The 14,259-nt window shown below is 44.7% G+C and overlaps 1 long non-coding RNA gene across 1 annotated transcript in view; it reads left to right on the top strand.

Annotated features, from left to right (window-relative positions):
- Positions 1-14,259, top strand: part of LOC123365871 — a 51,611-nt gene that overhangs the window by 36,837 nt on the left and 515 nt on the right. Inside the window, exon 2 of the long non-coding RNA XR_006577803.1 lies at positions 12,359-12,475. This is a non-coding gene — a long non-coding RNA (uncharacterized LOC123365871). The remainder of the gene's footprint in view (positions 1-12,358; positions 12,476-14,259) is intronic.

The following is a 14,259-nucleotide window of genomic DNA, read 5'->3' as shown; positions in this document are numbered from 1 at the left end:
ATTGGGGGCTCTGGTGGTAGGCTAGTACCAGATGCTTTAGAAGAAAGCTAGGCAGGGTGGGAGAAACCCCCATAATGAATATTAGAAAGTAACCAATCCATGATGGAAGTGTTACTCCTACTCCCCATCATTCAGTGGTTGATTATGTCCTGAAACATGGCTTTATCTCTTTAAAAACATTTCATCTAATGTAACTCTGGATGCTGTCATCCATATAAGGGATGTCTTGTGGCAATGAGTGCCATAGGGTAATTTTGAAAAGAGAAAAATATTATTTTTTAACATTTTCAAATGGTTGCCCTTCAATTTCACTGAATGGCCTCTTTTTTTCCTTGTATGATGAAACTAACTATACTAAAACTTTACAAAGCTATCTATTTATAAATAGTGCTGGGTTCCAAATAATGGGGGCAGGGGAGGAGGAGACCCATGTTGGAGACCACTCCTGTGCAGAATTTTCTGCACAATGGTGTTGACTGTCAAAGTAAATAAAATATTTTATATAAGGAGTGGAATAAAAATGGCGCATTCTTTTCAATATGAGTTATGTAAATTAATGATCTGGACAAAGGGGTAAACAGTGAGGTGGCAAAGTTTGCAGATGATACTAAATTACTGAAGATAGTTAAGACCAAAGCTGACACTGAAGAGTAACAAAGGGATCTCAAAAACCTGGGTGACTAGGGCAACAAAATGGCAGATTAAATTCAGTATTGATTAATGCACCTAGGAACATATTATCCCAACTATACATACAAACTGAAGAGGTCTAATTTAGCTGTTACTGATGAAGAACAAGATCTTGGAGTCCTTATGAGTAGTTCTCTGAAACATCGACTCAATGTGCAGTGGCAGCCAAAAAAGTGAACAATATTAGGAACAAGCAACAGAGAGTCCTGTGGCACCTTTAAGACTAACAGATGTATTGGAGCATAAGCTTTCGTGGGTGAATACCCATGCATCTGACAAAGTGGGTATTCACCCACGAAAGCTTATGCTCCAATACATCTGTTAGTCTTAAAGGTGCCACAGGACTCAGTCTGGATCTGTAAAAAGCAACAAACACAGCTACCCCTCTAATATTAGGAACAGTTATGAAAGGGATATACAAGAAGACATACAATACCATCTCCATACCGGTCATGATTTTATAGACCTTAATCAGATCCCCCCAACCCCATAGTCTTTCTTTTTCCAAGCTGAAAAATGCCAGTTTTATTACTCTCCTTATACAGTAGCCGTTCCATACCCCTAATCATTTTTGTTGCCCTTTTCCAAGTCCACTATATCTTTTTATTATTATTATTATTTTTTTTTTTTGAGATAAGGCGACCACATCTATACACAGTATTCTAGATGTGGGGATACCATGGATTTATATAGAGGCAATATATTTTGTCCTATCTATCTCTTTCTTAGTGATGCCCAACATTCTGTTTGTTTTTTTGACTGCCCCTCACATTGAGTGGATGTTTTCCAAGAACTATCCACAATGACTCCAAGATCTTTCATGAGTGATAACAGCTAATTTAGACGCCATCATTTTATATGTATAGTTGGGATTGTTTTCCAATGTGCATTACTTTGCATTTATCAACATTGAACTTCATCTGTCATTTTGTTACCCAGTCATCCAGTTTTGAGAGATCCTTTTGTAGCTTTTCTCTGTCGCTGTGGACTAACTATCTTGATTAGTTTTGTATCCTCTGCAAATTTCCCCCCCTCACTGTTTACCCCTTTGTCCAGATTATTAATTTACATATTAATATTAATTTCATACTGAAAATATGCCATTTTTATTCCATTCCTTATCAAACTAATTTTATTTATTTTTTTGATGGTCACAACACCACATGGTAATAGGTAAGGTAAAGGTAATAATTGGAGATATACCAATCTCCTAGAACTGGAAGGGACCTTGAAATGTCATTGAGTCCAGCCCCCTGCCTTCTCTAGCAGGACCAATTTTTGCCCCAGATCCCTAAGTGGCCCCCTCAAGGATTGAACTCACAACCCTGGGTTTAGCAGGCCAATGCTCAAACCACTGAGCTATCCCTCCCCCCATGGGTTGCCTCCTCCTCCTGCCCCCAGTTATTTGAAACCCAGCACTGTTTATAAATAGATCAGATTATCCCTGCCTCTGTGGATTAGCTCGAGTTAGGCAACATGATGGCAGAGAAGATGCAGTGTTGACAATTTATCTACCTTGGTTATATCCCTCTGAAGTTCCTCACAATCTTTCGCAGTCTGGACTAAACTAAATTTTGTATCAGACAGGTTTTCCCACCGGGCTGTTCACTCTTTTCTCCTCAGTCATTAATATATGAAACAATAAGGGTATGTCTACACTACAAGAGTAGTTCGATTTAACTTAGGTCGAATTTGTGGATTCGACCTTATGAATTCGAATTTGTGTATCCACACTAAGGACACTAATTCGACTTTGTGAGTCCACACTAACGGGGCAAGCGTCGACATTGGAAGTGGTGCATTCTGGGCAGCTATCCCACAGTTCCTGCAGTCCCCACTTCCCATTGGAATGCTGGGTAGAGCCCCCAATGCCTGCTGGGGGAAAAATGTGTCGAGGGTGGTTTTGGGTAACTGTTGTCATTCAACCGTCACTCCCGCCCTCTCTCCCTGAAAGCGCCGGCGGGAAATCTGTTACCGCACTTTTCTGGTCAGTGACAGCGCGGACGCCACAGCACTGCGAGCATGGAGCCCGCTGCGATCATCGCTGCACTTATGGCCGTTGTCAACTCCTCGCACCTTATCGTCCACCTCTTCCACAGTCAGCTGCTGAGAAATCGGGCGAGGAGGCTCCAGCAGCGCAGTGAGGACATGAAGTCTCAGACTGGCACAGACCTCTCACAAAGCACAGGATCCCGCGCCACGGAGATCATGGTGGCAATGGGTCACGTTCATGCTATGGGACGGCGATTCTGGGCCCGGGAAACAAGCACGGACTGGTGGGACCGCATAGTGCTGCAGGTCTGGGATGAATCACAGTGGCTGCGAAACTTCAGGATGCGTAAGGGCACTTTCCTTGAACTGTGTGACTTGCTGGCCCCTGCCCTGAAGCGCCAGGACACCCAGATGCGAGCAGCCCTGACTGTGCAGAAGCAAGTGGCCATAGCCCTCTGGAAACTTGCCATGCCAGACAGCTACCGGTCAGTAGCGAACCACTTTGGCGTGGGCAAATCTACCGTGGGGGTTGCTGTGATGCAAGTAGCCCACGCAATCGTTGACCTACTGCTCTCAAAGGTAGTGACCCTGGGAAACGTCCAGGTCGTCATAGATGGCTTCGCCGCGATGGGATTCCCAAACTGCGGTGGGGCTATAGATGGCACTCACATCCCTATCCTGGGACCGGCCCACCAGGCCAGCCAGTATATTAACCGAAAGGGCTACTTTTCAATGGTGCTGCAAGCACTGGTGGACCATAGGGGACGTTTTACCAACATCTACGTCGAGTGGCCGGGCAAGGTTCATGACGCGCGTGTTTTCAGGAACTCTGGTCTGTTTAGACGCCTGCAGGAAGGTAGTTTCTTCCTGGACCACCATATAAGTGTTGGGGATGTGGAGATGCCTACAGTGATCCTCGGGGACCCAGCCTACCCGCTAATGCCCTGGCTCATGAAGCCCTATACAGGCGCCCTGGACAGTGACAAGGAGCTCTTCAACTACCGGCTGAGCAAGTGCAGAATGGTGGTGGAGTGTGCTTTCGGACGTCTCAAGGGGAGATGGAGGAGCTTACTGACTCGCTCGGATCTTAGCGAAACCAATATCCCCATTGTTATTGCAGCTTGCTGTGTGCTCCACAATCTCTGTGAGAGCAAGGGGGAGACCTTTATGGCGAGATGGGAGGTTGAGGCAAATCGCCTGGCTGCTGATTACGCTCAGCCAGACACCCGTGCGATTAGAAGAGCCCAGCCGGAAGCGCTGTGCATCCGGGAGGCTTTGAAAGCTAGGTTCCTCAGAGAGCAGGGTAACCTATGACTGTCCAGTCTCTTTACAGAGAAGCTGAACCTGCCCCTGTTTCACTTACTATTCACTTTTTTCAGCGGTTACATACCCCGTTCCCCAGGTTTCCCCCCTTCCAACAGACGTTTAAAAATAAGTTTATTGGAACATCTTTAATTCACAAAGTTTTCTTTACTAACGAATTCGCGTTAAAGGGTTCAAACAGGGACGCAGACTGTGGTGGGTATGGTGTGCAGTGATGTACAGACCGCTTCTACACTCGAGGACTGACAGGCTCCTGCTCCTACAGCGGTCTCTGGGGGGAGGACGGTTACAGGAGGGTGTGCAGGAAGGGGTGGGTTTGCAGGAAGGGGTGAGGGGTGTGTGGGAAGGGTGAGTAGGTGTAGGGGGATGATGGCTCTGGCTGGGGCTCAGGGCATCGGAGAGGTTCATGGCTAGGGTGGAAGGGCATGGTACGGGCAGCCTGCCTTGCCATTTGTGGATGACAGGCGCTCGGACCCTGGGGCAGCATACACCTCCCAGACTGACCTGGGGCAGCAGACACCTCGCAGAGTGACCCGGGTGCCTAGTGACTGCACTCTGTGTGTGACCTGCTGTTGATCCTGCCCCCATGTCTGTACCCTGTTAATGGTGGCTGTCCTATGCAATTAACAACCCCCCCTTCACACAAAGTCTTCTGCAAAGAAACATGACGGAAACAGTAATGAACAGCAAACTATTTTTAATACTCAACTACACAGTTGGGGGATGAAACTGGGATTTGGGATTGGGTGAGCCAGGAAGGGAAGCAATTCTCATACTGTAGGGAATGAGAGCTGTTTGGTACATGAGCGCTCTGCTGGGGTGGAGTGACAGTTTTCACGGCCCCTAGCGCCCCTCATTCTTGTGATTTTGGGTGAGGGGGGGACAGGACTTTGTGGCGGGGGAGGCGGTTGCAGATACAGTTCAGGGGGGCTCTCTGCTCCTGCCTGCGGTCCTGCAGAACATCCACAAGGCGCCGGAGCGTGTCCGTTTGCTCCCTCATTAGTCCAAGCAGCGTTTGAGTCGCCTGCTGGTCTTCCTGCCGCCACCTGTCCTCCCGTTCGCTGTGTGAGCGCTGCTGCTGAGAGAGGGTCTCCCTCCACTGGCTCTGCTGGGCCGCCTCGGCTCTGGAGCAGGCCATCAGTTCAGCGAACATCTCGTCCCGAGTCTTTTTCTTTCGCCACCTAATCTGCGCCAGCCTCTGTGAGGGGGATGCCGGGGCAGTTCGGGAAAGAGCCGCAGCTGTGTGATGGGGAAAAAGGAAGTGATTTCCTTCCAAAGATACATGTTTGCGAACACTGAACACAGTCTACTCAGTTTCTGTGAACAAGACCATACAGGGCACCTAATCTCATGTGCTCTCAGGACAAGTTCGAATTTTCGGCATTCGCTTTCATTGCCTAGGGTCTTGCACTGGAGATCGGACAAGCGGGGCAGGACAGCAGAATCCGTGTAGCAGCCAGGCCTGGTAAGCCGTAAACTTTAGGCTGCTTAACAGTTAATGGATAGCAGTGCCCTCCTGCTGCAGGCAATCTGGAAAGCATAAAGTCTGACCCTGTTCCAGCCCCTCGCGGCTGTCCCCGGGAAAGATCCCTGTATGCTTTTCCTCTGCAGCCTCCACCACGTGGGTGTTAAACGACGGTCATTGTTATGCAAAGGAAAAGTCAAGCATTCACAATAGTAACATTAAAGTAATTCCCCTAATTAGATGCAGCAGTCGCCGAGCGAGATCACCCTGAGGCAGGTCACCAGGAGAAACAGAGCGCATGCTGCGTGAATCCCTGCACAGACCAGGGCCCTGTGCTGCCATGCTGGTCGAGGCAATGCTCCCACTATACCTCAGGATGGCCTGGCGCGGAAGAGTGTGCTTCCACGGAGCACCCAATAAGGCACCTCTCCCCAGGAACCTCCTGCGGAGGCTTTTCGAGTACCTCTACGAGAGCTTCGTGGAACTGTCCCAAGAGGATTTCTGTTCGATCCCTATATGCATTGACCTTCTTTTCATATAGCTTTTATTCCTGTTTTTTAAAAAATAAATGTTTACATGTTTATAGCACTTACCGACTGATCCTTCCCCTGATTCGGAGTCCGGGTTAACGGCCGGGGAGGGTTGGTAGGGGATCTCTGTGAGGGTGATGAAGAGATCCTGGCTGCCGGGGAAAGCAGTATTGTAAGCGCTGTCGCCTGCCTCGTCCTCCACAAACCCTTCCTCATCTTCCCCATCGGCGAACATCGCCGAGGAACTGCCCGTCGACACTATCCCATCCTCAGAGTCCACGGTCACTGGTGGGGCAGTGGTGGCAGACCCACCGAGAATGGCATGCAGTGCCTCGTAGAAGCGGCATGTCTGGGGCTGGGCTCCGGAGCATCCGTTTGCCGCTTTGATTTTTTGGTAGCCTTGTCTCAGGTCCTTGATTTTCACGCGGCACTGCGTTGCATCCCGGCTATATCCTCTGAGTGCCATGGCTTTGGAGACCTTCTCGTAGGTCTTTGCATTCCGTTTTTTGGAGCGCAGCTCCGAAAGCACAGACTCATCGCCCCACACAGCGATCAGATCCAAGACTTCCCGGTCAGTCCATGCTGGGGCCCTCTTTCTACTCTGAGATTGCATGGACTCCTCTGCTGGAGAGCTCTGCATCGCTGCCAGTGCTGCTGAGCTCGCCCCGATGTCCAACCAGGAATTGAGATTCAAACTGGCCAGACAGGAAAAGGAATTCAAATTTTCCCGGGGCTTTTCCTGTATGGCTGATCAGAACATCTGAGCTCGGACTGCTGTCCAGAGCGTCAACACAGTGGTGCACTGTGGGATAGCTCCCGGAGCTACTAAGTTCGATTTGCATCCACACCTAGCCTAATTCGACATAGCCATGTCGAATTTAGTGCTACTCCCCTCGTCGGGGTGGAGTACCGAATTCGAACTAAAGAGCCCTCTAGGTCGAATTAAATGGCTTCCTGGTGTGGACGGGTGCGCGGTTAATTCAAATTCACGCTGCTAAATTTGAATTAAAGTCCTAGTGTAGACCAGGCCTAAGAAAGTAAACTAATCCTGGGCCAGCTAAGCCAAGTTAGACTAGCTGAGGATCTGGCACAGATTCCTATCAGTTACTTTTTTTGGCCTAGTCATCTTTGTCCCAGTGAGAGCTGTGCCTGTACATCATGCCAAAAGTTAGTTTTGTTGTGCCTGCCCCCCCCCCACACTATACAAACAAGCTGTAAGAGATGGTTTTTTCAAATTACTACTTAACAAATAGAAAATAATGACTCTTCCAAGGTAAACCGTGCTCAAGCTGAAGGAGGGATGGGGAACTCCCTGCCTCCAGTAGAACTCATGTCTTAACCTAGATACTGCCAAAGCATCCCTGCCAGGAAGACCCTTTTCCTTGCCTTAAAATTATGCAAATCTGAATAGCAGATTTTTGAGGACTGATTTTACTTAGAGTAAACCCATGTATTGACCTCAGTGGCATTACTCATGATTCTCCCTGATATAAGTGAGAGCAGAATCAGGACCATTTCTCCTTGGTACCTTGAATTGGTCCCTGCTGTCTCTCAAACAGAGACCTATTAGAGCTGGTAGAAAAGGGACCCTTTTTATAACCAACTGTACTGTTAGAGCCCATTAAACTCAATGGGAGCCTTTCCATTAGTTACTTTCCCTGTCATTGTACGATTATTCCTTATATCCTTTGCTAGTGCTTAAACGAATCATGTTATAAATGATTTAAGAAACGTCTTGAATTTTGGGACGGAGAAGAAGAGACTTTTTCATGCAGTGGGCCAGAATCTGACCTCTGTTCTACTGGACCCCATATGCAGTAACTTTACAAATTGTTGTGGAGTTACCACTGATGTAAACCTAGAGTGTGGAGATCCGAATTTGGCCCACTGCCTTTTGGTTTTCAAGTCTGGAAAGACTAGAGCTCCTTCCTTTAAATGTAAAAAAACCAGCCCTACTTAGTTAGCCTTTTGGCTTATTCTTCCCAATAAGCTTCTGTATAATAAATTAGACCAATTTCTAGAGCCTTATCAGAACACCAGCCAAGGAGTGTCTAGCCCACTATCTGCACCTTACGAAAGAAACAATGAGCAATTGAAAGCAGGCGGCAAGGCAAGTGCTGGTACACCCTCCCTAGAGAATGGCAGCGGCGGCCGGGAAGGAGGGAACGGCGGGGGGATAATCATCGCCCTGTTGGGAACATAATAGCCCCAGGGTAGGCCACTGCAAACAGGAAGGGTGTGGACAGGATCTGAGTGCAGCTGCTGCTTTGCTAACAGCATCTGTTCCCACAGTCTTTGATCTGTGGGCATATGGCATTCTGTGCCACGAGATAAACATGCTGTTGGAGGGGGGGTTGTTTGTGTTACACATAGCTCCTTAATGAGCAGTATGCCCAGGCAGCCACACACTGCAAATCCAGGAGCAACACGACCAAGACATTTTTCAAAGGTTCTAGCAGGTCCTTGCAGTCTTTTCACAGGTCCAGGAGGATTATGTTATCTAACTATTTCTAGCCAACCCCAAATTTCTCATAGCCTGGCATAATCACAGTTCTCCCTAATGCCCATGTAAAACTTTCTATGTTCACTTTCTCTTGCTTGCCGCTGTAGCTGAATCTCTTAAAGCAGGGCACTCAAATTAATATAATTAACTCTCGCACGCACAATGATTCTAGTTGGCACATCGGCATGACTCTGGCACTTTGCACTCCCTTGCTTGAGCCCCTAGGTTTGGAAATGAATTGGGAATTCCAAGTTCCAGGCTGCGGGAGAACAGAAACACTGCTTGAATGGGAATGCACTTGGATTTCTGCCCAGGGGCCCCAATCCATCTCCCTTTCAAGTCAATGGGAATCTTTCCAATAACTTCAATGAAAGTTGGATCAGCCTCATGGTGGATGGGAAGGGAAACTGAGCCAATGTAATGGTTCCTGCTCCTTTGCTTTAAAAGCCTCAAAAGGAGAATGTTTCTCACCCTCCAACTGTTGTAAAGGTGGATGTTCCAGAGACTAGAGGCAGGGGAACAGTAATGGTTGTGTTCCTGTTTTCTGAGGTTAAGCACAGCATTGTAATTGGGTTTGCTTGTGTTTGCACATAACTTTTCATAATCACTGTGACTATATTTCACAACAATCTATGTACTTACCATGGGCCTTAGCCACAACCCATTGAAGCCAATGGAAAGACTCCTGTATTTTTGGCTCTTTGGGTAATAAACATAATATGAAGGAACGACATAGGCACAGTGGGGTTCAAATAATCGTGTTTAATTAGATACAACAAATAGCTACATATACTACTTCTGTGGCAGGGTTATAAACACAAAATACAAAGTGCCACTTGAGGCTTCACAAACTATTAAAGGTATAGTATCCATTTCCTATACACTACACTCCCCCATTAATTTAAACTGGCTTTGGATCAAGCCCCCTGTTTCCTACCTGGGCTAATTCCAGAGGTTTGAGACTGGCGGGGTGTGCAAACCTCCCCGCACCCTCCATTTAGAGAAATCTCAATCTCTCTCTCTTTCCCCCCCCCCCCCCGCCCTCCTCCCCCTCGGGTAGTTAGTAGTCAATTTGATACTGGCCCAAGCAGAAGTGACAATTTGAAAGGAACGTTCCATTGCTGCAATATATGTACTGATGTCAATATTAATAATTGTACAGTGACTAAATTCCTCTGATCTGGCATTAGGTAGTATCATATTTGAACTCGTATGTAAGGACTGATATCTATAGTAAATGACCTCCATAAAAACACTGGCTAAAATGACTGAAGCTAGTAAACAGTTATTTAGAGGTTAAAGCATAATAAGATTTTATTCAGTTTTAACAACTGCTCTCAATTATGCTTGTGTAAATCTAGAGTAACTTAATTCGCTACACTGAAATAGTGTTATCATTTTAAAAGTTCTTTAAAAGTTTTGAAAATTTAATCTGGTCTCTACATTATTATAGTGTCATTACTGCAGGACTGGAATTATGGCTAAAGAATTTTGTACAATAAATTCATGTTTTTAGATGCATATAACTTCGGAGGCAGGGGGAAACTAACCTTTCAGCTGGGATTTTCAGCCCAAAAGTGGATTTTTCAGGAAAGCTTGACGTAAATCTTTTTGGCCACTTTTATTTTTTTTTGTGAAGACGGAGTGAGGAGCCAATTTTTGGTTTTGAAGACTTAGTTGATCAGATGTGAGATTTTGTAAACAAAATCAGTTACAATTTAAGCCAAACAATCAAAGTTTGGGTTCAGATAAGTTTGAGTGTCTCCAGTTTCTGACAAACTGAAGCAATTAAGGTTTGGTTTTGCAACATCAGTTAGGTTATGAGATTGCAAAATTGAGCACAGTTTAGATCCAGATTTGATTTTTATCCCTACCAGTTCACCAGTTCTGTGTGTATGAATATGTATACATCGTTGTAGCTGTGCTGGTCCCAGGATACTAGAGACACGATGGGAGAGGTAATATCTTTTATTGAACCATCTTCTGTTGGTGAGAGAGACAAGCTTTCACAGAGCTCTTATTCAGCCGTCGTGTATGAATATATGAGTCAGGTAAGACAAACACACAAATATTATTCAGTCTTTTTTCTGAGGGCCTAAATGATTTGGCCTCCAGAACTGAGGCATGGTACTGCATTACTTTAACTCTATGCACATCCATAGGTTGTCAGAATGTGCAGGGAACATGCATTTTTATTATTTGTATTGCAGTTGCATCTTGAGGCCAGGGTTCCATTGCGCTAGGCATTCTACAGAGATATAAAAAAGCCATCCCTGCTCCAAAAAGCTTACTAGCTGTATGAGACAACAGGCAGTCAGTCGGGAAGAGTACAAGGAAACAATGAAATGGTACAAGTGGGATTATATACAGTGGACACACCACATCAGCTGCTTTTTTCACACTTTTAAAAATTTTTACAAGGCTTTCTTTACATTCAAACAGTTTGCGTTGTCACACTTGGGGGCTTGGTCCTGCAAACCATTATTTCCATAATTGACCATACTCATGTCCCACTAAAATCAGTGGTGACTACTTGTACAAGGAAGGGCTTGCAGTTTCAAAGATGAAGCATATAAATAATCACTATAGAGAATGTATGCTTTAGCTTTAAAATTTTAAAGAAATAAAAATTTTGTAAATGGGAGGAAGAAGGTTAATATACTGGACTGGAACTCAGGAGATCTAGGTTCAGATCCTGGCTCAGTCACAGACTTTGTGTGTGACCTTGGGCAAGTCACTAAATGTCAGTGCCCCATGTGTAAATTGGGGAGGATAATACTTCCTTTCTCCCACTCTTTCTGTTTAGACTGTGAGCTCTTTGAGGAACGACTGACTCCTACTATGTGTGTGTATACAGTGCCTGGTAGAATGGAGCCTTTATCTCAGTGGGGACCTCAAGGTGCTTCTCTGAAATGCTTCCAATTCCATATTCAAGGTCAGGAAGACAGGCAGAACTGCAGGGTCTCAATGTGGTGATGAGACAAAGTGTGTAGGGGAGGAAGTTCTTAGGTTTAGTAGGAACTGGGGAACCTTTTGGGAAAGGAGGCACCTATACAGAAAGGATGGTCTCCATCTAAACTGAAAAGGAAGCAGACTGCTTGCATGTAAAATTAAACAGGACATAGAGGAGTTTTTAAACTAAGGGCTGGGGGAAAGCTGACCGATGCAGAGAAGCACACAGTTTGGGCAGATGTAGCCCATAGGGGTCAATTTATTGAGGGAGGAACTCTACCAACTTCTTTCCTGTCCTCTTTACTAGCATATAAAGTACAGGGGGGCGCTAGTGAAGAATGATAAGAGTCCCATTTTTAAAAGAACAAATAAATATTGGCAAAAATGTACAAATACTTGCAGTTTAAATACTAAGACAGGTGAACTAGAGTGCCTGGCATTAAATGATTATATTGATATGATAGGCATCATGGGATGAGGATATAGTGAATGGGATGCAGTAACATTGGGGGTACAAAATATATAGGAATGACAGAGCAAGTTGTGCTGTGGGGGAGTGGCACTATGGGAAAGGAAAGCATAGAGTCCAAGTGAAAATCTTAAATTGATCAAACTGTACCATGGAATTTTGATCCACAGAGATTTTATGCTTGAACAATAAGATTATACCAGTAAGAATATACTTCTGATCACCAGACTGGGATGGTGACTTGTGATTGTGACATGTTCAGGGAGATTAGAGAGGCTATAAAGGTATAAAATGCAATAATAATAATGGGTGACTTCAACATCCTTTGCATGGTAGAAGGAACCCTCCTCATCTCTGCCTGGAAGGGGGATGGGATTAAATGGCATTGGTGATACCTTCCCCTTGACCCTGCTGACATTTTTCTGTTCATTCAGGATCCACATGGTGGCTGGGAGAGCAGTGAGTGAGTGGATGGGCTGCTGTTCCAGCGGAAGTGCCAGTGGAATATGCACTTTGTCCCCATCTGGCACTGTAGACGTTACCTGGAAAAGGTAATTTAGCCTCAGTCCCTGTCCTGGAGTCTAAATTTATCCTGGCCTCCCAAAAGAGGGGACAGTAGTTTTGTCAGAGAGCGAGAGAGAGACTTGCACACATTTTACTCAATTCACACAGATACTCAAGCCTTGAAAGCATGCACTTCTTTAATATTTCCAAGGGCATGCCACTTATTTGACTTCTCTTGACTTTAAGTGTTTGTGGAAACCTCATTTTATACAGGAAATGGATATAATCGCCAATAAATGTAATTTTAATAACTAAAATACTGGGAGCCATTCCTGGTTGGCACAAAACTCCACCACACAGTAAATCCTCATGATAGGATATCCTAGTTTCTTATCTAGAGTTAAAAGTCAGGATAAATCCAACTGATTAAGAAAATCTTCAAGTAAGATATTTCATGTCCTTTTTAAAATTAAACTCTGGCTAAAAGTTCACTCACTCCCATCAGACATTACAAATGTAAATTCTGAAAGCTAAAAAAAAAAAAAAAAATTTTTTTTACTCATCTGTCAAAGAGAAGAAAATAAAGCAACCAAAGATCATCAATCTGGAGGAGCAGGCTAGTAAATTATTAACAGTCAGTTAAAAATTGTATTCAAGTACTGGAGAAATTGGCGGCGGTGGTTTTTTTTTTTTTTTTTTTTTTTGCATTTTTAGTTTTCCAGTTTGAGGGTTCATACAAAATATCTGTTTGTTTAAATTAGGACTTGATCTGGCTCCCTCTGAAGTGAATGGAAAGGCTCCCATTGACTCCACTGGGAGATGGATCAGGCCATTAAACATTAAAAAGGCTAATGGAAATGTTCTAGAAAGGAATCACACCTTTTGCAAATGAGCATTTTAATGAAATCATTTCTCACCGATCCCCAATGCTTTCAGAAGTGTGACTAGTATGCTCCCTTCCCAGACAGTTAGACACACTGTTTAAAAAAAACAAACAAACAACCACTGACCATGGGAATTATAAAGGGGGAAAAAGGACACGTTCATAAACAGGGATAAACATCTTTCTCTAAGCAAAGCTGTTAGATCCATTTAAGCAGAGACCTGCTTGTTCTTTCCCTCTGGGGCCACTATTTCCTGTCTGGGAACTGCCGTGGCATTGGCCATCTGTTCCCGAGTGACCATCACTGAGAGCTTTAGATAAGGGAAAGAGTCGCACTCAAGAGACTTGCAATCCCTGGCTCCAAGACAAAATGGGAAGGCTGTATTTTTTGTTAGCGCTTTGTCAAGAAAAAACAAAGGGCAAATATCAATTGTGCACAGGTTTATATTGTCAGATCCCTAATATCTGTATTTATGCAACGATTTATGCAATGATTTTAAGAGGTCTAGCTAAAACCTCAGCAGTGTGGCTGCAATAGCAAGTGTTTAGCTAGTTAGCCAGCTTTCTAAGAGTCTAAATGAAGCAATGACTTAAAAAAAAAGTATTCCTTGTATCTAAATTAGGTTGTAAACTCCTGGAAACAAAGATCATGTCTTATCTGAGCATATACTGCAGAGCACAATGACTGTGCTCAGTAAATATCACATGGAGTTCAAGATGCTCAACTCATAGTTGTGTAAAATGTTAGTGTAAAGTTCTACAATGTAATAATAATTTTTTTATCCTTGATTCCCAAGAACTTACCATATAGTGTACTCCAGATGGAGATATGAATTTTATTTAGCTTCTGTGAAGCAGTGGAATAGATGGTGAATGACTCACTAGGAGTCTCTTCTAATCTCCAGATTATTCTATATAAGGAGACGGAGAACTGAGTGAATGTATTGC

The sequence above is a fragment of the Mauremys mutica genome, chromosome 3 (genome assembly GCF_020497125.1).
Source record: "Mauremys mutica isolate MM-2020 ecotype Southern chromosome 3, ASM2049712v1, whole genome shotgun sequence".
NCBI lineage: Eukaryota > Metazoa > Chordata > Testudines > Geoemydidae > Mauremys > Mauremys mutica.
Note: the sequence above shows the minus strand (reverse complement) of the source record. Positions and strands in the feature narration are given on the sequence as shown.